General features: G+C 48.0%; 1 pseudogene; it reads right to left on the bottom strand.

The window, feature by feature from the left end:
• The window catches only part of LOC142260412 (elongation factor 1-alpha, oocyte form-like), a 37,078-nt pseudogene extending 13,530 nt beyond the window's left edge, over positions 1–23,548 (bottom strand).
• Positions 23,549–24,838: the final 1,290 nt, after the last annotated feature.

The raw sequence follows: 24,838 nt of genomic DNA, 5'->3' as shown, positions 1-24,838 counted from the left end.
CAAAACCACCCCTTTCACTCACGGGCGAGGAGCGCCGCTTGAGTCCCCAGATCCGGCCCACCACTCGAGTCACCGAGCAGCGGCGAGCAAGCAGCAGCCCAGAGCCGGACCCGAGCATGGTGAGCGCAGCGCCCTCCCCGCCAGCGACAACTTGGCGTCACGAACAGGATCTTACTATTCTACCGGCTGGTAGAAGTGCACATTGTGTCCCACCATAGGTGTCCGGCCAAAAAACGGCAACACCGTAGCCCCCGCGCCCGGCACCGCAGCGTCGGTGGAGGTCCGGACCGTCCAGCTGAGTAGCCGTCTGCAGGTCCGAATGCAACTCCTCCTGGAGGAGTGGGAGGCCGACATGGTGGACGTGTTGGCGGCCATACGGAGACGCGAGTTGGAGGAAGTTTTGGAAGAGCGGGTAAGCGACCCACGCCCCTGTATTCCTACCGGATCGGTCGTCGCGGCTGAGGGGCCCGGTCTGCGCCCACTCGTCCTGCTGCCTCTCCCGCTACCCTTGTTGGCTGCTGCTGCCCCGCCACTAGGCCCGCTACCCGCACAACCGGTAGCGGCACCCTGCCCGTCCGCCCAAGCGGACCGACCTGCAGCCGAAGCCTGTAGCCGCCCTGAACCGCTTGCAGTGCCATGCCGGCACCAGCGGCCCGTCCCGTGCAGGAGGAGGCGGAGGTCAAGCGGGAGAGGACCCCTGTACCCGTCCCCCACGCCTCGGCTGAGGCTGCGCAAGGTCGTTGCTGCGAGGCAGCGCCCCAGGCCATGTCACCGTGGGAACTTCCACCTAGGATGCCAGTGGTGGGCAGTGTAGTGGAAGTCTCGCGGGGCCCTACCCGCGCGCAGGGGCAAGCAGTAGCCCCTTACTGGGATAGGGAACCGACCCCGCTGGGCCGAGAAATTGCGGAGAGGGAAAGGCGGAAAGCTGAACTGATAGCCCGCACCATCCAAGAGAAGGAGAGCCTCAGCAGAGCCACCTTTCGGGTACGGGGCCCGATCCATGAGGGGCAAGTGAGGAGATTAGATGTCCGTCGGCGAAACGGGTTTATCTTCGAGCCGGGCCTGGAGGCCGAAGTTTTTGTGACCCGTAGGGACGTTAATGCCCACCTCCCAGAGGACCACCCGGGCCCTAACCTACTCCCAGGTGACTTAGTAACCTACACGCCGTACTGTGGGGAGAGGGGCTGGTTCGCCCTGGACGCCAAATTGAGAGAAGACCGGGAGGCCCAAGCGTCAGCCCAGCCCCCTCCCCCGGCCTGCGTGGTGGATTTGAAATGAGTCAGCGGTCCCTCCTCTGCAAGTTGTCCCCGTTGGGACCACCAGTACCGTTGTTAAAGAAATGAATAAATCAACCGAGTGATTACCAGATTGTCAACCGTGATTGAACCGGCCATTGCCGACAACTAGTCCCCATAGGGACCTTTTCCAACCGTGCGTAAGGAACTGCTTACGGACAAGCCCGAGAACTTGCAGGGCAACCACAAACTTTTGGAGTGTAAATAATTGTTGGCTTAAATCTGTTATCGCCTCCGGAGAGGCTGATTTGGAGGATGGGCCTGGAGGAAAGAGATGGCCCAGGCCCGCAACTACCGCAACCGGTGGCGATCCTCCGGGGGTCAGGGGTCCGCCATGGACGTGGGGTCCCCTGAAGTGACCAATGGGTGCGAGACACCGTACCCGTACCCGCTCAGGCAGCTTGGTTCTGGACTGGGGTCAAGGGGTGTTGCCCACTTCTTAGGGGCAGCATCAGGGCCACGTTGTTAGGGTGGGAGAGAGCGGAAGCCAACCGTTACCATTAATAAAAATGACTACCATTAGCAACGTTTAAGTACCGTGCCTCCCGTTAAGGGAAGATTCATAAAAATGCAATGTTTTAATGTTTACATGTTTTTCTACCTTCTTTTTCTACAGTTTTATAAAATAAAACCGGTGATGGATGGCAAGCCCGTGGACAGTCTGCATTTAACTAAGGGGGAATGTGGCGCCCTGGACAAGCCAGGTCGTCACAGGTACTGCAACAACACACCCCACACCCCGAGATAGGCACATCAGTCACACACAAATCCTTGTTGCCTCCCTCCAGGGGCTGATGTCCACACTAGGTGGGGTGGAGCCAGGTGGTTGGCCCCACCCACTGAAGAGATCACAGTCCTGGAGGCGGGAAAGAAAGTGAGAGTAGTTTTGGAGTAGTAAGAGTGAGGAAGTGGTAGTTGAGGAGAAAGAGTAAACTGACCGTGTTCGGGTACGTGGCCCGGGCACCAAGAGCAAGGTTGGCAGACGATGGTGGCCGTCTGCAGGAGAGGCCGATCGACGCAGAACCGTAGGACCGGGGACGGGCGGTGGCCCGCCGGTACCAAACCGGGGAACGAAGAGAAGCCAGCACAAACCGGCAGGGCCTACGGACCCCGACCAGGTTTGGAGTCGCCGTTAAACCGGTCAAATCCATTAGCGACTGGAACCTCCGGGGTTTCCTAGCAGCTAAGACTCGATTGAAGGCAACCGTCCAAACCGAGCAAGGGAAATACTCACTTTCACTCACGGGCGAGGAGTGCCGCTCGAGTCCCCGGATCCAGCCCACCGCTCGAGTCACCGAGCAGCGGCGAGCAAGCAGCAGCCCAGAGCCGGACCCGAGCGTTGTGAGCGCAGTGCCCTCCCCGCCTGCGACAATACAAAAAGACGGACGGACAGGACAGGGCACTCTGCCTGACTTACCGTCACTGCCACCCTTTGCCATCCTTACCCGTAGAAAGCCCTTTCATCATCCCCAAACCCTAATCTTTTCCCTTTCCTTCCCAGCCCCCAATCCCTGCCCTCTGTACCCCTCCCACCACCCGCATCCCTTCCCCTGTCATCCCCCTACCACCCGGGAAAAAATGTGCTTGCCCCCTCCTTCCACTAGCCCACCATCCCACCCAAAGAGCAACTTCTGCAGCGCAGCTGGCTTTCTAGGCAGCAGCGCTATTGTGATGTCAGCGGGAGGCATTGTGACAAGCCAGTGTTCCGTCTCTTCATGTTGTGCACTGTTCAAACGGAAAATACATCAACAGGCAGACTACAGAAAAGCTTATTAACAAAGGTTAGAGAGGGGCTTTCTCAGAGGGCTTTTTACAGTTTATCTATTTCCAATTAGCCGTTTGCTTGCAGTCTTTCCAATTCATGATACAAAAAGACGGACGGGCAGGACAGGACAAGACTTGCTCGTATTCTTGCACTACCCTGTAGACCCCCTTCTTGTGATGTGAAGGTGTGGAGTCAGTGCCTACGTATAATTACTTACACCACTCCTCTGGCTGACTTGGTGAGCTGTCACTGAATGGGTGGGGTGAAGAAATGGTGGATGCTGCTGTTTGGATAGCATGTGTATCTACTGTGAATAGCTTCTCAATGGTGGCAAATCGTGGCAGCTTAACCTCTTGCATTCTGCAGTTCAACACTCTCACGGGCACTCTTCCCTTCCGTATTAATGAATAAAACTATGATGTAAATAGCATATAGATACCCCACAAATGTAGATAAAGGTAGGGTATGGGAAAAGGGTGAAGAGAGTAACAGGAAAATAGTATAATAAAGTATACCTTCCAGGGGGGAGAGGAAATGGCAGCACAGCCAGTGGAGGTGAAGCAATGGAAGTCTGCAACTAAAGAGTTGAGAGCGTTATCACATGGTGACTGAGCCTGATTGTAACGGGAGCATAGAGGTGCCGATCCTGTCTTACCTGCGTTGGTGTAGAAGTGGGTCTTCTGTGGTGGAGTCAGCTGTGTGCAGTGCGACCGTAGTAATAGCTGCGCCCACTTCCTGTATGGGAGTGGAACGCAGTGAGGCTAATGGAACGCACGCCTGCGCATGCGCATTTGTGTTTAAAATCTCGCATGCGCAGTACGGAGGAAAGGCGGTGCTCACTTCCTAATGAAAGAGAGTGATACGCAGCTAGGCAGCGGTGAATGCATGATGACGCAACAACAGGAGGGGTTGATAGTAAACACAGGAGATAAGCGCCAGGAGCTATATAGGTATAAGAAATGGATATGTGTGTAACAGTATGATTACATTAGCATAAATGGACCTAATTCTAATAGGCAGGACAGGTAATAAGGAGCACAAGGGATATGCTAAAATGTATTGTGTGACAAGAAAGATACAGGAAAGGACAGGATAACAGGTGTAGGGACCAACAAGGTATGACAAGGGGTATTAGGATATGGTAAAGTAGATATGAATGTAGTAATGGGGCAGGCATAGGGAATTGTGTGCGAATGTGAATTACAATAAGTCACTAAGGAATGGAATATGTGAGTGTGTGCCTAATGTAAACTAATATTGTACTGGCAAAATTATACATGGAAAGGGAGAAGGTGAGGGGGGAGGGGGTAGGCTGTTTTTGACTACAAGGGTATGGGTTATGAGTGATCATAGGGATAGTGTTACATAAGTGGAAAAACCTATGGAGGACCGGATGTGTAAGTGCATACATTATACAAACTTATAGAGTGCTGACGGGTGAGAGTGTGATGTTAGATGCAAGACATCCTATAGTGAATAGTTAGGTGTAATCAAGTGCAGCAGGGATATTTCACGTGACTATGGGAACCTGGAAAGTAAAGAAAAGGGAGAAAAAAAGGTTGGACAAGGTAATCAGACATAATGTAACCAGTTGATCAGACATGACAAATAAAAAACAAGGAATAATGGAACTACATACATAGTGGAATTACATATAGTGTGAACACGGAAAAGAACCGGGCGTTAGAAAAAATGTGCACGGCCCAATGAATCAAGTCTGTACTTCATATTCATGATTTAAGCCCTTGGGTTCTAACGTGCCCAGAGTATATATCCAGAAACATTCCCTTTCTTTGAGGTAAGCACAAGTCAACAATACGTTGTAAGCAGATTCTATTACCAGTCCCACACCATTTTGTGACGCATATTCACACAGTGGCCCAATTAAGATTTCAAGTTATCGAACATGTCCCACCCATGAGGAGGGAGAGGCGGCGATAAAATTAGGAAGCTCAAAGAAAGGGAATATTTCTGGATATATACTCTGGGCACGTTAGAACCCAAGGGCTTAAACCATGAATATGAAGTACAGACTTGATTCATTGGGCCGTGCACATTTTTTCTAATGCCGGGTTCTTTTCCGTGTTCACACGATATGTGGTTCCACTATGTATGGAGTTCCATTCTTCCTTATTTTTTATTTGTCATGTTTGTCATGTCTGATCATTTTATAGAGATCCAAGGGCCAGCGCCTGCGGGCAAAACGGGCTCCTACGGTACCTATACGCCGGGGAGCGGACTACCGTTGAGATGCCATCGGAGTCAACACAGTTAGACAGGTACAGGGAAAGACAGCCACCATCACCTGTCCGGGAAGAGCTACGACACTGCAGACGGCTGCAGGACCCGTCCATCCAGCCGTTTGGTTTACCAGACACTCTGTTACTTTGTACCTGAGTGAGTACCACAGTGCCATCCGGCACTGCGCCGCGCTGCCCCTGCAATCCTGCGAGTACCCTGCAGATTTTGCCTTCAGTAATTTGGAGATTACTCTCAAATTTATATCCATGTGCCCTAGCTCACTAAGGAAGATTCAGGTTCTTTTCAATCGATTATTACTTTTCACTTCATAGAGACCTTGATGCCTGCATTGCACACTCAAACTCATTGTTACTAAGCCATTATACTAGCAAACACTGAGTGAACTTAGTGGCATCCTAAACGTGGCTGTTGGACTTCTGTATTGTCCCACTAGTGCAAAGATATTTGCAGCACGTCTGCCTGCATTGCACACTCAAACTCATTGTTACTAAGCCATTATACTAGCAAACACTGAGTGAACTTAGTGGCATCCTAAAAGTGGCTGTTGGACTTCTGTATTGTCCCACTAGTGCAAACATATTTGCAGCACGTCTATCTGCATTGCACACTCAAACTCATGGTTACTAAGCCATTATACTAGAAAACACTGAGTGAACTTAGTGGCATCCTAAATGTGGCTGTTGGACTTCTGTATTGTCCCACTAGTGCAAAGATATTTGCAGCACGTCTACCTGCATTGCACACTCAAACTCATTGTTACTAAGCCATTATACTAGCAAACACTGAGTGAACTTAGTGGCATCATAAAAGTGGCTGTTGGACTTCTGTATTGTCCCACTAGTGCAAAGATATTTGCAGCACGTCTGCCTGCATTACACACTCAAACTCATTGTTACTAAGCCATTATACCAGCAAACACTGAGTGAAATTAGTGGCATCCTAAACGTAGCTGTTGGACTTCTGTATTGTCCCACTAGTGCAAAGATATTTGCAGCACGTCTACATGCATTGCACACTCAAACTCATTGTTACTAAGCCATTATACTAGCAAACACTGAGTGAACTTAGTGGAATCCTAAAAGTGGCTGTTGGACTTCTGTCTTGTCCCACTAGTGCAAAGATATTTGCAGCACGTCTACCTGCATTGCACACTCAAACTCATTGTTACTAAGCCGTTATACTAGCAAACACTGAGTGAACTTAGTGGCATCCTAAACGTGACTGTTGGACTTCTGTATTGTCCCACTAGTGCAAAGATATTTGCAGCACGTCTACCTGCATTGCACACTCAAACTTATTGTTACTAAACCATTATACTAGCAAACACTGAGTGAACTTAGTGGCATCATAAAAGTGGCTGTTGGACTTCTGTATTGTCCCACTAGTGCAAAGATATTTGCAGCACGTCTACCTGCATTGCACACTCAAACTCATTGTTACTAAGCCATTATACTAGCAAACACTGAGTGAACTTAGTGGCATCCTAAAAGTGGCTGTTGGACTTCTGTCTTGTCCCACTAGTGCAAAGATATTTGCAGCACGTCTACCTGCATTGCACACTCAAACTCATTGTTACTAAGCCATTATACTAGCAAACACTGAGTGAACTTAGTGGCATCATAAAAGTGGCTGTTGGACTTCTGTATTGTCCCACTAGTGCAAAGATATTTGCAGCACGTCTGCCTGCATTACACACTCAAACTCCTTGTTACTAAGCCATTTTACTAGCAAACACTGAGTGAAATTAGTGGCATCCTAAACGTGGCTGTTGGACTTCTGTATTGTCCCACTAGTGCAAAGATATTTGCAGCACGTCTACCTGCATTGCACACTCAAACTCATTGTTACTAAGCCATTATACTAGCAAACACTGAGTGAACTTAGTGGCATCCTAAAAGTGGCTGTTGGACTTCTGTCTTGTCCCACTAGTGCAAAGATATTTGCAGCACGTCTACCTGCATTGCACACTCAAACTCATTGTTACTAAGCCATTATACTAGCAAACACTGAGTGAACTTAGTGGAATCATAAAAGTGGCTGTTGGACTTCTGTATTGTCCCACTAGTGCAAAGATATTTGCAGCACGTCTACCTGCATTGCACACACAAACTCATTGTTATTAAGCCATTATACTAGCAAACACTGAGTGAACTTAGTGGCATCATAAAAGTGGCTGTTGGACTTCTGTATTGTCCCACTAGTGCAAAGATATTTGCAGCACGTCTGCCTGCATTGCACACTCAAACTCATTGTTACTAAGCCATTATACTAGCAAACACTGAGTGAACTTAGTGGCATCATAAAAGTGGCTGTTGGACTTCTGTATTGTCCCACTAGTGCAAAGATATTTGCAGCACGTCTGCCTGCATTGCACACTCAAACTCCTTGTTACTAAGCCATTATACTAGCAAACACTGAGTGAACTTAGTGGCATCATAAAAGTGGCTGTTGGACTTCTGTATTGTCCCACTAGTGCAAAGATATTTGCAGCACGTCTGCCTGCATTGCACACTCAAACTCATGGTTACTAAGCCATTATACTAGAAAACACTGAGTGAACTTAGTGGCATCCTAAACGTGGCTGTTGGACTTCTGTATTGTCCCACTAGTGCAAAGATATTTGCAGCACGTCTACCTGCATTGCACACTCAAACTCATTGTTACTAAGCCATTATACTAGCAAACACTGAGTGAACTTAGTGGCATCATAAAAGTGGCTGTTGGACGTCTGTATTGTCCCACTAGTGCAAAGATATTTGCAGCACGTCTGCCTGCATTGCACACTCAAACTCATTGGTACTAAGCCATTATACTAGCAAACACTGAGTGAACTTAGTGGCATCATAAAAGTGGCTGTTGGACTTCTGTATTGTCCCACTAGTGCAAAGATATTTGCAGCACGTCTGCCTGCATTGCACACTCAAACTCATTGTTACTAAGCCATTATACTAGCAAACACTGAGTGAACTTAGTGGCATCATAAAAGTGGCTGTTGGACTTCTGTATTGTCCCACTAGTGCAAAGATATTTGCAGCACGTCTGCCTGCATTGCACACTCAAACTCATTGTTACTAAGCCATTATACTAGCAAACACTGAGTGAACTTAGTGGCATCCTAAAAGTGGCTGTTGGACTTCTGTATTGTCCCACTAGTGCAAAGATATTTGCAGCACGTCTGCCTGCATTGGACACTCAAACTCATTGTTACTAAGCCATTATACTAGCAAACACTGAGTGAAATTAGTGGCATCCTAAACGTGGCTGTTGGACTTCTGTATTGTCCCACTAGTGCAAAGATATTTGCAGCACGTCTACCTGCATTGCACACTCAAACTCATTGTTACTAAGCCATTATACTAGCAAACACTGAGTGAACTTAGTGGCATCCTAAAAGTGGCTGTTGGACTTCTGTCTTGTCCCACTAGTGCAAAGATATTTGCAGCACGTCTACCTGCATTGCACACTCAAACTCATTGTTACTAAGCCATTATACTAGCAAACACTGAGTGAACTTAGTGGCATCCTAAAAGTGGCTGTTGGACTTCTGTCTTGTCCCACTAGTGCAAAGATATTTGCAGCACGTCTACCTGCATTGCACACTCAAACTCATTGTTACTAAGCCATTATACTAGCAAACACTGAGTGAACTTAGTGGCATCCTAAACGTGACTGTTGGACTTCTGTATTGTCCCACTAGTGCAAAGATATTTGCAGCACGTCTACCTGCATTGCACACTCAAACTTATTGTTACTAAGCCATTATACTAGCAAACACTGAGTGAACTTAGTGGCATCATAAAAGTGGCTGTTGGACTTCTGTATTGTCCCACTAGTGCAAAGATATTTGCAGCACGTCTGCCTGCATTGCACACTCAAACTCATTGGTACTAAGCCATTATACTAGCAAACACTGAGTGAACTTAGTGGCATCATAAACGTGGCTGTTGGACTTCTGTATTGTCCCACTAGTGCAAAGATATTTGCAGCACGTCTGCCTGCATTGCACACTCAAACTCATTGTTACTAAGCCATTATACTAGCAAACACTGCTGCCAGTTTAAGGGCCGTAGTTGCATTGTCAGGGATAATTATTGTTGTTTATTCTGCTGTTAATAAAGCTAGACCACCGCTGAAATCTACACCACCTCTCCATTTTTACTACCACATTTTAAGTGCACAATCTTGTCGCAATCAAAATGAGTGGCAAAAAGACAGATGCTGGTGGAAAGGGGAAGAGGCGTGTTGGAAAAGGAAAAAAAGGGTTTGTCCGTGGGGAAGGTGGCAAAGCTCCATTAACATCTGCTGAAGATAGACCATCTTCCAGCAAAAGTAAGATGTCTACTACTTACCGTGGACAATCTGATGTGCTCCCTTTTTTACGGACACGAACAACTGGAACAAAGGTAGATAATGGCCAAAAAAGGAAAATGCTTGAATGGATCTCAAGTGGTCCAACAAGTGCCCTCTCCGCCACCTCAACTACCGCATCCAAAAAACACCAGTCCTCTGAGTTGTCATCCCAATCAAACTTGCTTTCTCCCAGCTCTGAAGTCTCCATCCGCCCTGCACAGTATGGTGGAACTGAGATGGCTGAGTCTGCAGAGCTGTTCAGTCACACTATAGCCTGGGAATCAGAGGTCTGCTCCCAAGCTACAGTGAGTACAGACCAGGAAATGGTCTGCAGTGATGCCCAGAATCTTTGTGACTTAGATTCAGGCCGTGAGGACCAAGTTTCTGAGCATAATGTTGACCCTATTTCACAAACTGTAACACCTGTTGTTATAGACAATGAGGAACATATTGATGACGATGAGACGCAGATACCAGATTGGGATGACAACTTAAATATTCTGTCAGGGCAAGAAGAGGCTCGGTCTGAGGGTGAGGGGAGTGCAAACACAACAATTGATGAGGAAGTTCTAGATCCCACCTACTGTCAACCCACAGTCAGGCCCTCGAGGAGGTCAACAGAGATGCTGGAGGAGGATGCAACTGACGACGAAGTTACCTTGCGCCTTCCTGGACAGAGTAGGCGTACTGGTAGCACGTCTAGAACTGCATCCTCAGCCACCACTGTGCCTCTGAGCACTAGTCGGGGTGGATCAGCAGGTCGCATGCCCTCTAAGCCTTGCCTAGCCTGGTCCTTTTTTGACATAGCAAAAGATCGCCTAAATTATGTGATCTGTAAAATTTGTCATGATTCTGTTAGTAGAGGGCAAAACCTCAGCAGTTTGACAACTTCTTCCATGAATCGTCACATGAATAAATATCATATGTCCCGGTGGGAAGCTCACCGTGCTGCAATGCGGCCTAGCGGAGCGAACCATCCACCGCCTGCCCCTTCTAGTGCATCCGCGCGCTCTTCATCTTCTAGGACTGTGGGGACAGCTGTCACACCTGGTTTTCCACGCACAACTTCCACCACTGAAACCACAACAGGCAGTTTGCTTGGTAGGTCGTCAGTTGGTTTGGAAGGGGAAACAAGTGCGTGTGTACAGCTCTCTCAGACATCGATAGCACCAACGTTGGATGAAGGCAACATCATGTCTCCGCCTGCACTTTCCTCACAAACCTGCATTTTTCCAGAGACACCCTACTCAACACCGTCTACACACAGCAGCCAGATCTCTGTCCCTCAGATGTGGACAAATAAAAGGCCATTTCCTGCGACCCATGACAAAGCTAAGAGGTTGACTTTATCCCTCTGTAAGCTCTTGGCTACCGAAATGCTGCCTTTCCGCCTGGTGGACACACAGGATTTTAGAGACCTTATGTCTGTCGCTGTGCCCCAGTACCAGATGCCCAGTCGCCACTACTTCTCTAAGAAAGGTGTGCCCGCGCTACACCAGCATGTCGCACACAACATCACCGCTTCCTTGAGAAACTCTGTGTGTCAACGGGTGCATTTCACCACCGATACTACCAGTAAGCATGGACAGGGACGTTACATGTTGCTGACTGGGCACTGGGTAACTATGGTGATAGATGGTGAAGGGTCTGCTGCACAAGTCTTGCCGTCCCCACGACTTGTGTGTCAATCCTCTGTCTGTCCAAGTTCCGACACTGCTTCTGCCTCCTCCACCTCATCTGGGTCCTCCACCTCCGCCCCAAGCCTGCCTTGTCAGGCCACCAGCGTTCTCACTGCGCAGAAGGAATCACGCACCCCTCATTACTATGCTGGCAGCAGAGCGCAACGGCATCAGGCGGTCTTTAGCTTGACATGTCTTGGGAATAAGAGTCACACAGCGGATGAGTTGTGGGCAGCTCTGGAGACTGAGTTTAATAAATGGTTGTCTCCACTCAACCTGCAGCCTGGTAAGGCTGTGTGCGACAATGCTGCAAACCTGGGTGCAGCCCTTCGCCTGGGCAAGGTGACACACGTGCCTTGTATGGCTCACGTGTTGAACCTTGTTGTCCAGCAATTTTTAACACACTATCCCGGCCTAGATGGCCTTCTGACCAGGGCACGAAAACTGTCTGCTCACTTCCGCCGTTCAACCGCCGCAGCTGAGCGACTTGCATCGCTCCAGAAGTCTTTCGGCCTGCCGGTTCATCGCCTGAAATGCGATGTGGCGACACGCTGGAATTCGACTCTCCACATGTTACAGCGACTGTGGCAGCACCGCCGAGCCCTGGTGCAATACGTCATGACGTATAGCCTGGGCCAACGAGATGCAGAGGTGGGGCAGATCACCCTGATGGAGTGGTCTCAGATCAAGGACCTATGCACCCTTCTGCACAGTTTTGACATGGCGACGAATATGTTTAGCGCTGACAATGCCATTATCAGCATGACAATTCCAGTCATTTACATGCTGGAGCACACGCTAAACACTATTCGGAGTCAGGGGCTGAGACAACAGGAAGGGGAGGAACTACAGGAGGATTCATATGCGCAAGACACAACAACATCACCAAGGTCCAGACTTTCATCATCACCAACGCGGCAGGCATGGGACCATGGGGGACAGGGATCAACAAGGGCGCATGGTAGCAGGCGAAATGTTGAGGAAGGTGTAAGAGAACATGAAGAAATGGAGGACGAACTGTACATGGACATGGAAGACTCAGCGGATGAGGAAGACCTTGGTCAAATTTCTGTTGAAAGAGGTTGGAGGGAGATGTCAGAGGAAGAAAGAACGGTTAGCACCTCTATGCCACAAACACAGCGTGGACTTGGTCCGCATGGCTGCGCAAGACACATGAGCGCCTTCTTGCTGCACTACCTCCAACATGACCCTCGTATTGTCAAAATTAGAAGTGATGATGACTACTGGCTTGCCACACTATTAGATCCCCGGTACAAGTCCAAATTTTGTGACATAATTCCAGCCATAGAAAGGGACGCACGTATGCAGGAGTATCAGCAGAAGCTGTTACTCGATCTTAGCTCGGCTTTTCCACCAAACAACCATGCAGGTGCAGGGAGTGAATCTCCCAGTTGTAACTTGACAAACATGGGACGGTCTCGTCATCTTCAACAGTCTACCCGTACCAGTAGCACCGTATCTGGTGCTGGTAACAGCAATTTTATGGAATCTTTTCATAATTTTTTTAGACCGTCCTTTGCAAGGCCACCAGAGACAACAAGTCTGACACATAGTCAACGGCTGGAGAGGATGATACAGGAGTATCTCCAAATGAACATCGATGCCATGACTTTGCAAATGGAGCCTTGCTCATTTTGGGCTTCAAATCTTGAAAAATGGCCAGAGCTCATAACTTACGCCTTGGAGATTTTGTCGTGTCCAGCTGCCAGCGTTGTCTCTGAACGTGTCTTCAGTGCTGCTGGGTGTGTGCTGACAGATAAGCGCACGCGTCTGTCCAGTGACAATGTGGACAGACTAACGTTCATCAAAATGAACAAGTCATGGATCCACAAGGAATTTACTACCCCTGTGTCATCCTGGGGAGAGTAAATGCTTGTGGATTTGGAATGTGCTTGATGCAAATCAAAACATCCTGTTTGCAACTAGGGCACAAGTGCTGCCACTGATGGGGTGTCTGTGTGGCTCAATTTTTGGAAAAAAGGGAGACTCCGCTTGGGGTAACCCTTGCTTGCTGTGTTTTTTAAAAGGAGCCAAGATGAACAAGTCATGGTTCAGCAAAGACTTTCCTACCTACCCCGGTGTCATCCTGGGGACGGTTAAGAATGGCGTATTTTTTAATGTGCTTGATGCAAATCTAGCTGTGAAGTGTACAACTGGGGCACAACTGCTGCCACTGAAGGGGTGGGTGTGTGTGGGGCCCAATTTTTGGAAAAAAGGGAGACTCCGCTTGGAGTAACCCTTGCTTTCAGTGTTTTTAAAAAGGAACCAAGATGAACAGAGCTGGGATCAGGAAAGACTTAGCTACCTACCCCGGTGTCATCCTGGGGACGGTTACGGATGGCGTATTTTTGAATGTGCTTCATGCAAATCTAGCTGTGAAGTGTACAACTGGGGCACAACTGCTGCCACTGAAGGGGTGGGTGTGTGTGGGGCCCAATTTTTGGAAAAAAGGGAGACTCTGCTTGGAGTAACCCTTGCTTGCCGTGTTTTTTAAAAGGAGCCAAGATGAGCAAGTCATGGTTCAGCAAAGACTTTGCTACCTACCCCGGTGTCATCCTGGGGACGGTTAAGAATGGCATATTTTTGAATGTGCTCGATGCAAATCTACCTGTGAAGTGTACAACTGGGGCACAAGTGCTGGCACTGAAGGGGTGGGTGTGTGTGGGCCCAATTTTTGGAAAAAAGGGAGACTCCGCTTGGAGTAACCCTTAGAGAGAGGGGAGCCAGCACGATCTGAAAATGGCATGCATCATATAAAAAGTGCAAATTCACAGATTTATTCCAACTGTACTGTAATATAAACAAGATTTTTAGCAAATAATTGATCAATTCTTTGAGCCACCCCTGCCAACGTCACGGCAATTCTCAATAGGGGGGTCCTACTCTATATTCTGTATTTCATGTGCCATGTGGCCTCCTAGATAAAGTTAAAAGCAGAACCATAATGGAGCACACATACCTGTAACCTGTAGTTATAACCGCTTCTATGTTGCAAAAGAGGCAATTGTGGATAGAGGCCAGCCCAGGTCCCAGCATGTGGAGCAAGCTCTACACATACCAGGACTATATCAGAACTGAACCTCCCAGTGCCAGACAGCAACCATTGATAAAGGCGGACCAGATCCAAGTATGGTGCTTAATTAGCAATGCCTGTGGAAAGGGTGAGGCAACTGAATGTGTACAGCTACCAACAGGAGGAATATATTGCAAACCAAGATCAGGCGTGCATAGCATGGTGGTGACCAGCCACCAGACATTTGTAGCATAACTACAACCAAACAGAGAGAGAGGGGAGCCAGCACGATCTGAAAATGGCATGCATCATATAAAAAGTGCAAATTCACAGATTTATTCCAACTGTACTGTAATATAAACGAGATTTCTAGCAAATAATTGATCAATTCTTTGAGCCACCCCTGCCAACGTCACGGCAAATCTCAATAGGGGGGTCCTACTCTATATTCTGTATTTCATGTGCCATGCGGCCTCCTAGATAAAGTTAAAAGCAGAACCATAATGGAGCACACATACCTGTAACCTGTAGTTATAACCGCTTCTAAGTTGCAAAAGAGGCAATTGTGCATAGAGGCCAGCCCAGGTCCCAGCATGTGGAGCAAGCTCTACACATACCAGGACTATATCAGAACTGACCCTCCCAGTGCCAGACAGCAACCATTGATAAAGGCGGACCAGATCCAAGTATGTGAAGTGTACAACTGGGGCACAAGTGCTGCCACTGAAGGGGTGGGTGTGTGTGGGGCCCAATTTTTGGAAAAAAGGGAGACTCCGCTTGGAGTAACCCTTGCTTGCTGTGTTTTTAAAAAGGAGCCAAGATGAACAAGTCATGGTTCAGCAAAGACTTTGCTACCTACCCCGGGGTCATCCTGGGAACGGTTAAGTATGGCGTATTTTTGAATGTGCTTGATGCAAATCTACCTGTGAAGTGTACAACAGGGGCACAAGTGCTGCCACTGAAGGGGTGGGTGTGCGTGGGGCCCAATTTTTGGAAAAAAGGGAGACTCCGCTTGGAGTAACCCTTGCTTGCTTTGTTTTTAAAAAGGAGCCAAGATGAACAAGTCATGGTTCAGCAAAGACTTTGCTACCTACCCCGGGGTCATCCTGGGAACGGTTAAGTATGGCGTATTTTTGAATGTGCTCGATGCAAATCTACCTATGAAGTGTACAACTGGGGCACAAGTGCTGCCACTGAAGGGGTGGGTGTGTGTGGGGCCCAATTTTTGGAAAAAAGGGAGACTCCGCTTGGAGTTACCTTGCGGTGTTTTACATGATTTTAGAAGGGCGTGCCATGCCTATATCTGCGACTCCTCCTCTTTTTCCTTGTCCAGCTCTTTTGTTTTCGCATGAGTATATGTCTTTGTCACTTTCCCATGTGTTTGTGTTGTGTTGTGAGTTGTTTGTCAACTTTTGGACACCTTTGAGGGTGTTTTCTAGGTGTTTTTATGTGTTTGTGATTGCCTGCCATTGTTTCCTATGTGGTTCGAGTTCGGTTCGTCGAACGTTCGACGAACTGAACTCGAACGAGACCTCCGTTCGACGAACCGAACTAGAGCAGAACCACGACCGGTTCACTCATCTGTAATGGCGAGATTTTTCATCAGTATTTGCTTGAGAGAACAGAGGTAGATCCAAAACACATAAGAGGTGCAAATGTTTCAGTTATTCTTTTTCTCGGTGTTTGTTCCCCTTTGATTTTCGGGACTTACAAATACTGATGGAAAATACTGACAAAAATACTGACTGTGAGTGTGTAATAGTGCTGTAAAATACGTCCTTATTCCAAGAATGCGGGAGTTATACTGTAATGCGCTGTCTTCTCTGCTTCATCCTATTCACGAGAGCAGGAGCAACTAATGGGGCAAGATGCACTTATTGAGTAAGTGAGGGTCCTGTGTCACCGGCAGATTCCCTGCCGTGTGACTTTATGTGGTATGTGATAGACTCCCAAACAAAATGTACCAGACAGAAACACACAAAATAAATACACAACACATTGCAATTAGGTGTCAAATGGTCCCAATTTTATTGAAATTTACATGACACTGAAAATGGCACACCCCCGACTGACGGAGAGTCACCCTCCAGCGCTCAGGAGAGGAGAAAACCCCTGTGGGGGAAACCTCTAGGGAACCATGGCCGGAGGATTGCCCTTCCCCTGGGCTTATAGAGTTAGCGCCGATATATAACAGATGTATATCATAAACAAAAAACTCCTAAAACCTAGAATTTATTAATAAGGTTAAAAGGAGGGGAAACCCCACATCCAATACATTAAATAAGAAAACAACACACAAGGGGGCTGACCCTAATGAGCCCTATGACTGTCCCTACCTTGCAGCGGAGGTCGGCGCCCTATTACCTGCGCAGTTGGCGCCCCCGCTCACCGTCGACTTTTACCTAAAGAGTCCCTATTAGTCCCTATTGTGAGATAAAGTGATTAACAATCTAGGATCAAATAAAAGATGTACATACAGTATTACAGATGTAACAGCAGTTTTACAATTTGTACATTTTACCAGATTTACAGACAATGAAATAATAAATTTAGACTATAAATGTGATAATCTGGATGTGGGGGAGATCTGGCTGCTATATCTGTCACCACAAGAATTGATACAACTAATTTGGTTGACCTGATTGAACAATTTCTCCCTCACAGATCCAGGTTCAACTCTCCAGAAGTTGTAAACTTGGTTACAGGGTTTGTTCATTTCGGATAACCTCTAATTGGCTGAATATCCCTCCCAATTTATCACCCATTAAAGGCATAGCCAGGAATTTCTAAATGAGAGCTACTCTCTGGAGAGGGTAACAGAAGTGGATCCTGTGCTGGGGACCTTCCTCAGTTACCTTTATATACCCTGGGGGTGTCTAAAGCAGACAACCTCTTTACCTGCTAGAACCTCCAAATTACACCAAGGTGGGCACATTACGTGGGGTGGTCAAGCTCAACGTCTCCAGGCACATCAGTAATGTCACTGATCATGGCAACGCAACCTTCTTTTATGGAATCTTCTTTATGACATGTGTTTATGAGCTCATAACAGTTGTCATGGTTACTACAGGGGCCTACTACATAAAGGACCAAAACTTTAACCCTTTCACCATTGGCAATTCTTTTCACTTTAGAAGTCAATCATTGCACTTGTTATCCAGCAGGCGCCCTATTATTATGGCCTCCCATAGACACCAAAAGAAATAGAGGTCGTGGATTAAACGTTGTGTTTTTCATGAATATTGTGCATTTATTGCATGGAAAGGTTGGGCTTATAAATATTAATTTGCACATAAAAAGTTAAGGGCAAATTACTTGTAAAACAATTGCATTTTAAGCAATTTCCTAATATACATCCTACATAGTTACCGGATGAATAGACATGGGTCCATAAAGTTCAACCTATCCTCAAAGTTATATATTTTCTGTCTCTTGATTATTTATATCCCACATTGCCTTGTGTAGTGAGATATGCATCCAGCCATGATTTAAATGTTATTACTATAGTGTCTGCCATTACTACCTCTTGTGCTAGAATATTTCACAGTCTGACTTCTCTAACTATAGACAAAAAACGACTGACTACACTCCTCCATAAAATACAAAAAGACAGTTTGCACTCTAATAATGCTAAAGTATGGAAACCATGAATGTGTGAACATGGACCTGCATTACTGCTAAGGAAAATCTGAGAAAAATGAGATATTTAGCATATATAAATGGCCATTTGTATATCTGCCCAGTTGCCCCTTCACGGCATATCTCGTAACTGGGTCCCTAACGCTATGCTGAAGCCTCTCTCTAGGTTAAAAACCTCCTGTGTATGGGCAAGTAGGAACCTGCTATATAGGATAAGATTACCTGTGGCAATGTTCAGTTATGCACCTGTTCACACGTCAGGTCGAGGAGTGCAGTCAGTCTTTTTTTGTCTATATGAAGAGGGTCATACCTTCTGACCGTGCACCCTTCCCCCAGTTGCCACAGGTAATCTTATCCAATATAGCAGGTTCCTACTTGCCCATACACAGGAGGTTTTTAACCTAGAGAGAGGCTTCCGAGTGTGACCGGAACCCCCGGGGTTCCCTAACTACCAAGTCCCGTCAGAAGGCAACCGCCCAACCCATTAGGATATAGAGCCACCGCCAAGGGCTAGAGATCCAAAGGGCCAGCGCCTGCGGGCAACGAGTGCTCCCTAGGGCGTATCACCAGGGAGTGGACTACCGTTGGGAAACAATCATAGTCAAGTCAGTTCAAAGGTGCAGGGAAAGACAGCCGCCATCACCTGTCCGGGGAGACCACAGAAGCAGCAGCCGGCTGCGGGACCCGTCCATCCAGCCGTTTGGTTCACCAGTGACTTTGTGCCTTTGTATCGGAGTGAGTACACCAGTGCCATCCGGCACCGTGCCGCACTGTCCCTGCGACCCTGCACCCCAGCGACCCTGCCTCCCCATATCACCACCGGGCCCCGGGACCACCAACCCCTGCCCACAGAGGGGGAATCAACATCCCAGCTGCTCCCTACCAACACTCACCAAGCAGCGGTGGTGCCCACTATCACCACGACCCATGGGTGGCGTCACGAACTAACCATTACCCCCCAAACACCACCCCTTTTCACTCACGGGCGAGGAGCGCTGATTGAGTCCCCGGATCCGGCCCCACCGCTCAAGCCACCAAGCAGCCCCGGCAGAAAAACCGGACCCGAGCGTAGCGAGCACGCTCCCCGCCGCCCGCGACAACTTGGCATTACGAACAGGATCGAGCCATTCCACTTACCCGTGGAAGTGCACCTTGTAGTCTCCGCCGGCGGCGTCCGGCCGAAAAATTGGAAGAATCGCCATCTTGGGCGCGAAAATTTCCCGCTCGAGCGTCTTCCCCGAGCAGATGTGGCCTTACAAGTGATTTATAGCCTATAGGATTAAGTTAGTTACCGCAGGAAGTGGATTTAACTTCCTGTCTTTGGTCCAGTGGTAGATTGATTGTTTGGTCTATGAGCTGTTATGGGTTTGAATCCAGGTGAATGCCCATGGGCTGCTTATGACTGTGTGAAATATGTAGTTTTACTGGGCTGGGATGAGAGAATCCATCGAAGCATGGTGTAGGGATTGTGGTTACTGTGTGCTAAGAAGAAAGGCTGGTACCAGCCAGAAAGCCCCATTACAGCCAATAATCACTTAATAACTTTTTCAACCTGTCATCATATGGGAGGCCTTCCATTCCTTGTAGTAGTCTAGTTGCCCGCCTTTGAACTGACTCTAACTTCTGAATGTCCTTTTTAAAATGTGGAGCCCAAAACTGGTTCTTATATTCCAGATATGGCCTTACCAGTGATTTATAGAGGAGTAAAAATACGTTGGGATTACGGGATCTAATCTTACTTTTTATACACCCTAAAATCTTGTTTGCTTTAGAATAAACAATAACATCATCTAGGTATAGCAGTACCGTTTCAAAGTTACGATGTCCGAGGCAGCATTCCATCAGCCTCTGGAAGGTTCCTGGCACATTTCACAGCTCGAAGGGCATGCTTTTGAACTCACAGAGACCCATCGGGGTGGCGAAGGCGGTCTTCTCCCGGTCTGCCTCAGCAACGGACACTTGCCAATAGCGACTAGTGAGATCAAGGGTAGAAAAATAATTTGCAGTTCTCAATGCAGCTAACGATTCCTCAATACGGGGGAGTGGTGCCGTCGTTCTTCTTTAACAGGACCAACGGAGCTGCCCAAAGGCTACAACTGTCACGGATAACCCCAGCCTTCTTCATGTTGCTCAACATGTCCTTGGTACACTGGTAATGTGCAGGTGGTATTGGCTTATATCTCTCTTTGATGGGTGGGTGTGCACCTGTGGGGATGTAGTGTTGGACCCCTTTTATTGCCCCAAAGTCTAGCGGATGTTTGCTGAAGACTTGCTCGTATTCTTGCACTATCCTGTAGACCCCCTTCTTGTGATGTGAAGGTGTGGAGTCAGTGCCTATGTGTAATTCCTGATACCACTCCTCTGGCTGACTTGGTGAGCAGTCACTGACTGGGTGGGGTGCAGGAATGGTGGATGCTGCTGCTTGGATAGCATGTGTATCTACTGTGAACAGCTTATCAATGGTGGCAATTCGGGGCAGCTTAACCTCTTGCTCTCCGCAGTTCAACACTCTCACGGGCACTCTTCCCTTCCGTATTAATGAATAAAACTATGATGCAAATAGCATATAGATACCCCACAATTGTAAATAAAGGTAGGTTATGGGAAAAGGGGGAAGAGGGAAACAGGAAAATTGTGTAATAAAGTATACCTTCCAGGGGGGAGAGGAAATGGCAGCACAGCCAGTGGAGGTGAAGCAAAAGGAAGCCTGCAACTAAAGAGTTGAGAGTGTTATCACATGGTGACTGAGCCTGATTGTAACGGGAGCATAGAGGTGCCGATCCTGTCTTACCTGCGTTGGTGTAGAAGTGGGTCTCCTGTGGTGGAGTCAGCTATGTGCAGTGGTGGCCGTGGGTTGTTTTATGTGCGACCGTAGTAATAGCTGCGCCCACTTCCTGTATGGGAGTGGAACACAGTGAGGCTAATGGAACGCATGCCTGCACATTCGCATTTGTGTTTAACGTCGCATATGCACAGAATGGAGAAAAGGCTGCGCTCACTTCCTAATGAAAGGGAGTGAGACGCAGCTAGGCTGCAGTGAATGCACGCTGACGCAACAACAGGAGGGGTTGATAATAAACACAGGCGATAAGCGCCAGGAGCTGTATAGGTATAAGAAATGGATATGTGTGCAACAGTATGATTACATTGGCATAAATGATACAGGTAAAATATATCTTTGTACCTTTATCTGTATCTTTGGCATAAATGGACATAATTCTAAAAGGCAGGACAGGTAATAGGGAGCACAAGGGATATGCTAAAATGTGTTATGTGACAAGACAGACACAGGAAATGACAGGATAACAGGTGTAGGGACCAACAAGGTGAGACAAGGGTTATCAGGATACGGTGAAATTGGTATGAATGTAGTAATGGGGCAGGCATAGGGAATTGTATGCGAATGTGAATTACAATAAGTCACTAAGGAATGGAATATGTGAGTGTGTACCTAATGTAAACTAATATTGTACAGGCAAAATTATAGATGGAAAGGGAGAAGGGGAGGGGGGAGGCTGTAATTGACTACAAGGGTATGAGTTATGAGTGATCATAGGGATAGTGTTACATAAGTGGTAAAACCTATGGAGGACCGGATGTGTAAGTGCATACCTTATACAACCCTATAGAGTGCTGACGGGTGAGAGTGTGATGTTAGATACAAGACATCCTATAGTGAGTAGTGAGTCGTAAAAAAGGTTTGATAGGGTAATCAGACATAATGTAACCAGTTGATCAGACATGACAAATAAAAAACATGGAATAATGGAATTCCATACATAGTGGAACCACATATAGTGTGAACACAGAAAAGAACCGGGAGTTAGAAAATATGTGCACGGCCCAATGAATCAAGTCTGTACTTCATAAAAGAGCTGACATGTCAGACAGGCAGACGGTGGTGACCGTCTGCAGTCGTCCCGGTAGACAACCGGCAGAACCGTAGGGACCGGCTGTGGGTTGGAGCCCGCCAGCCCTGAACCGGAGAGTCAAACGTTTTACCGGAGCACCAAGTACCGGGTACTCAAACACCGTCCTAGCTCAGAACCCACCGAGTTTAGGCAAATTAACTGATTGCTGTCTGGACCTCACGGATTCACCCACACCCAAGTCCCGACAAAAGGCAAAAGCCCACCGTCACCGAGTGAGTGCCACTGACAAGGGCCAAACACCCGACGGGCCAGCACCTGCGGGCAACAGAGGGCTCCTCCGGCAGCCAAATCACCGAGGAGCGAGCTACCACTGCTCAGGCAGGGGAGCCAAACACCCAACACAGGTGCAAGGGAAAAGGGGCCACCACCAACCCCACAGGGGACACTGGCAGCCGGCTGCGGGACCCGACCATCACCGAACTTTGGTTTACTATTGACTCCGTGTGTGGTTAATCGTGAGTACATCAGTGCCACCCGGGCACAGCAACGCAGCGCGTCCCCCTTGCACCACGACCCCTCCAGCAATGCCCGTCCCCTCACCACCGGGCCCCGGGACACACCGCCCCTGCCCACAGAGGGGCTAACACCAAGGCTGCGCCACAACATCGTCCCAAGGAAGCCCCACCATCATCCGCAGCGGTGGTGCACCATCTCACCACGAACCGTGGGTGGCGTCACAACTCACCCGACAACTACGCGGCCTCACCGGCTGCGCCACCCCTTCAACCGACACCGCCAGCCCGGCTAACAGAGCGACGTGGCCCCCCGGTCACGAGGTGCTCGAGCCACCGACCACCCGAGCCCGAACCCCGAGCGGCTCGGCCCGAAGCAGCGGAGCAGACGAGCCCCTCTCAGGGCGGTACAGTAGTAATGGGGCAGGCATAAGGAATTCTATGCAAATGTGAATTACAATAAGTCATTAAGGAATGGAATATGTGAGTGTGTGCCTAATGTAAACTAATAGTGTACTGGCAAAATTATTGATGGAAAGGGAGAAGGGGAGGGGGGAGGGGGGAGGCTGTATTTGACTACAAGGGTATGAGTTATGAGTGATCATATACACATAGTCAGAAACTTCTTTGCTAATTTCTTTAAACATGCCCTCGCTGTACGGAGGCTCTGTGGAATCCCTCTTGTTCACACCGATGATTTCGTGTTTTACTCCCAATGTAAAGGCGAGGAGAGCATGTTCACGAGTCTGAACTCTTGGAAATCCCAGCTTCAAACTCCCCCATACCAGCAGCCACAATCAGGACAGCGCAATCCGCCTGAGAGGTGCCAGTGATCATGTTCTTGATGAAGTCCCGATGCCCTGGAGCATCAATGATGGTGATGTAGTACTTCCCAGTCTCGAACTTCCACAGTGAGATATCGATGGTGATGCCACGCTCCCGCTCCGCCTTCAGCTTGTCCAGGACCCAGGCATACTTGAAGGAGCCCTTGCCCATCTCCGCCGCTTCCTTCTCAAACTTCTCGATGGATCTCTTGTCGATGCCGCCGCACTTGTAGATCAGGTGTCCGGTGGTGGTGGACTTCCCGGAGTCCACATGGCCGATGACCACGATGTTGATGTGGATCTTATCTTTCCCCATTCTGATTAGCTTTGTATGCACGGAGTCCTGAGCAGGCGGAGTGTTCACACTATATGTGGTTCCACTTTGTATGGAGTTCCATTCTTCCTTGTTTTTTATTTGTCATATTTGTCATGTCTGATCAACTGGCCTAATGTAAACTAATATTGTACTGGCAAAATTATTGATGGAAAGGGAGAAGGGGAGGGGGGAGGGAGGAGGCTGTATTTGACTACAAGGGTATGAGTTGTGAGTGATCATATACACATAGATAGAGATAGTGTTACATAAGTGGAAAAACCTATGGAGGACCGGATGTGTAAGTGCATACCTTATACAAACCTATAGCGTGCTGACGGGTGAGAGTGTGATGTTAGATACAAGACATCCTATAGTGAATAGTGAGCCGTAATCAAGTGCAGCATTGGGCCGTGTACATTTTTTCTAACTCCCGGTTCTTTTCCGTGTTCACACTATATGTGGTTCCACTATGTATGGAGTTCCATTATTCCTTGTTTTTTATTTGTCAAGGACAAGGAAATCAGACATAATGTAACTAGTTGATCAGTCAACTGGTTACATTATGTCCAATTTCCTTGTCTAACCTTTTTTTCTCCCCTTTCTTTACTGTCCAGGTTCCCATAGTCACGTGAAATATCCCTGCTGCACTTGATTACGGATCACTATTCACTATAGGATGTCTTGTATCTAACATCACACTCTCACCCGTCAGCACTCTATAGGTTTGTATAAGGTATGCACTTACACATTTGGTCCTCCATAGGTTTTTCCACTTATGTACCACTATCCCTATGATCACTCATAACTCATACCCTTGTAGTCAATTACATCCTCCCCCCTCCCCCTTCCCCTTCTTCACAAATGCGCAGGCGAAGGCATGCGTTCCATTGACCTCACTGCATTCCACTCCCATACAGGAAGTGGGCGCAGCTATTACTACGGTCGCACATAAAAGAACCCACGGCCACCACTGCACACAGCTGACTCCACCATAGGAGACCCACTTCTACACCACCGCAGGTAAGACAGAATCGGCACCTCTATGCTCCCGTTACAATCAGGCTCAGTCACCATGTGATAACGCTCCCAACTCTTTAGTTGCAGGCTCCCCTTGCTTCACCTCCACTGGCTGTGCTGCCATTTCCTCTCCCCCCTGGAAGGTATACTTTATTACACTATTTTCCTGTTTCCCTCTTCTCCCTTCTCCCATAACCTACCTTTATGTACAATTGTGGGGTATCTATTTACTATTTACATCATAGTTTTATTCATTAATACGGAAGGGAAGAG

Source organism: Anomaloglossus baeobatrachus, unplaced genomic scaffold, assembly GCF_048569485.1.
Source record: "Anomaloglossus baeobatrachus isolate aAnoBae1 unplaced genomic scaffold, aAnoBae1.hap1 Scaffold_103, whole genome shotgun sequence".
Classification (NCBI taxonomy): Eukaryota; Metazoa; Chordata; class Amphibia; order Anura; family Aromobatidae; genus Anomaloglossus; species Anomaloglossus baeobatrachus.
This window is presented reverse-complemented; position numbering and strand designations above follow the sequence as displayed.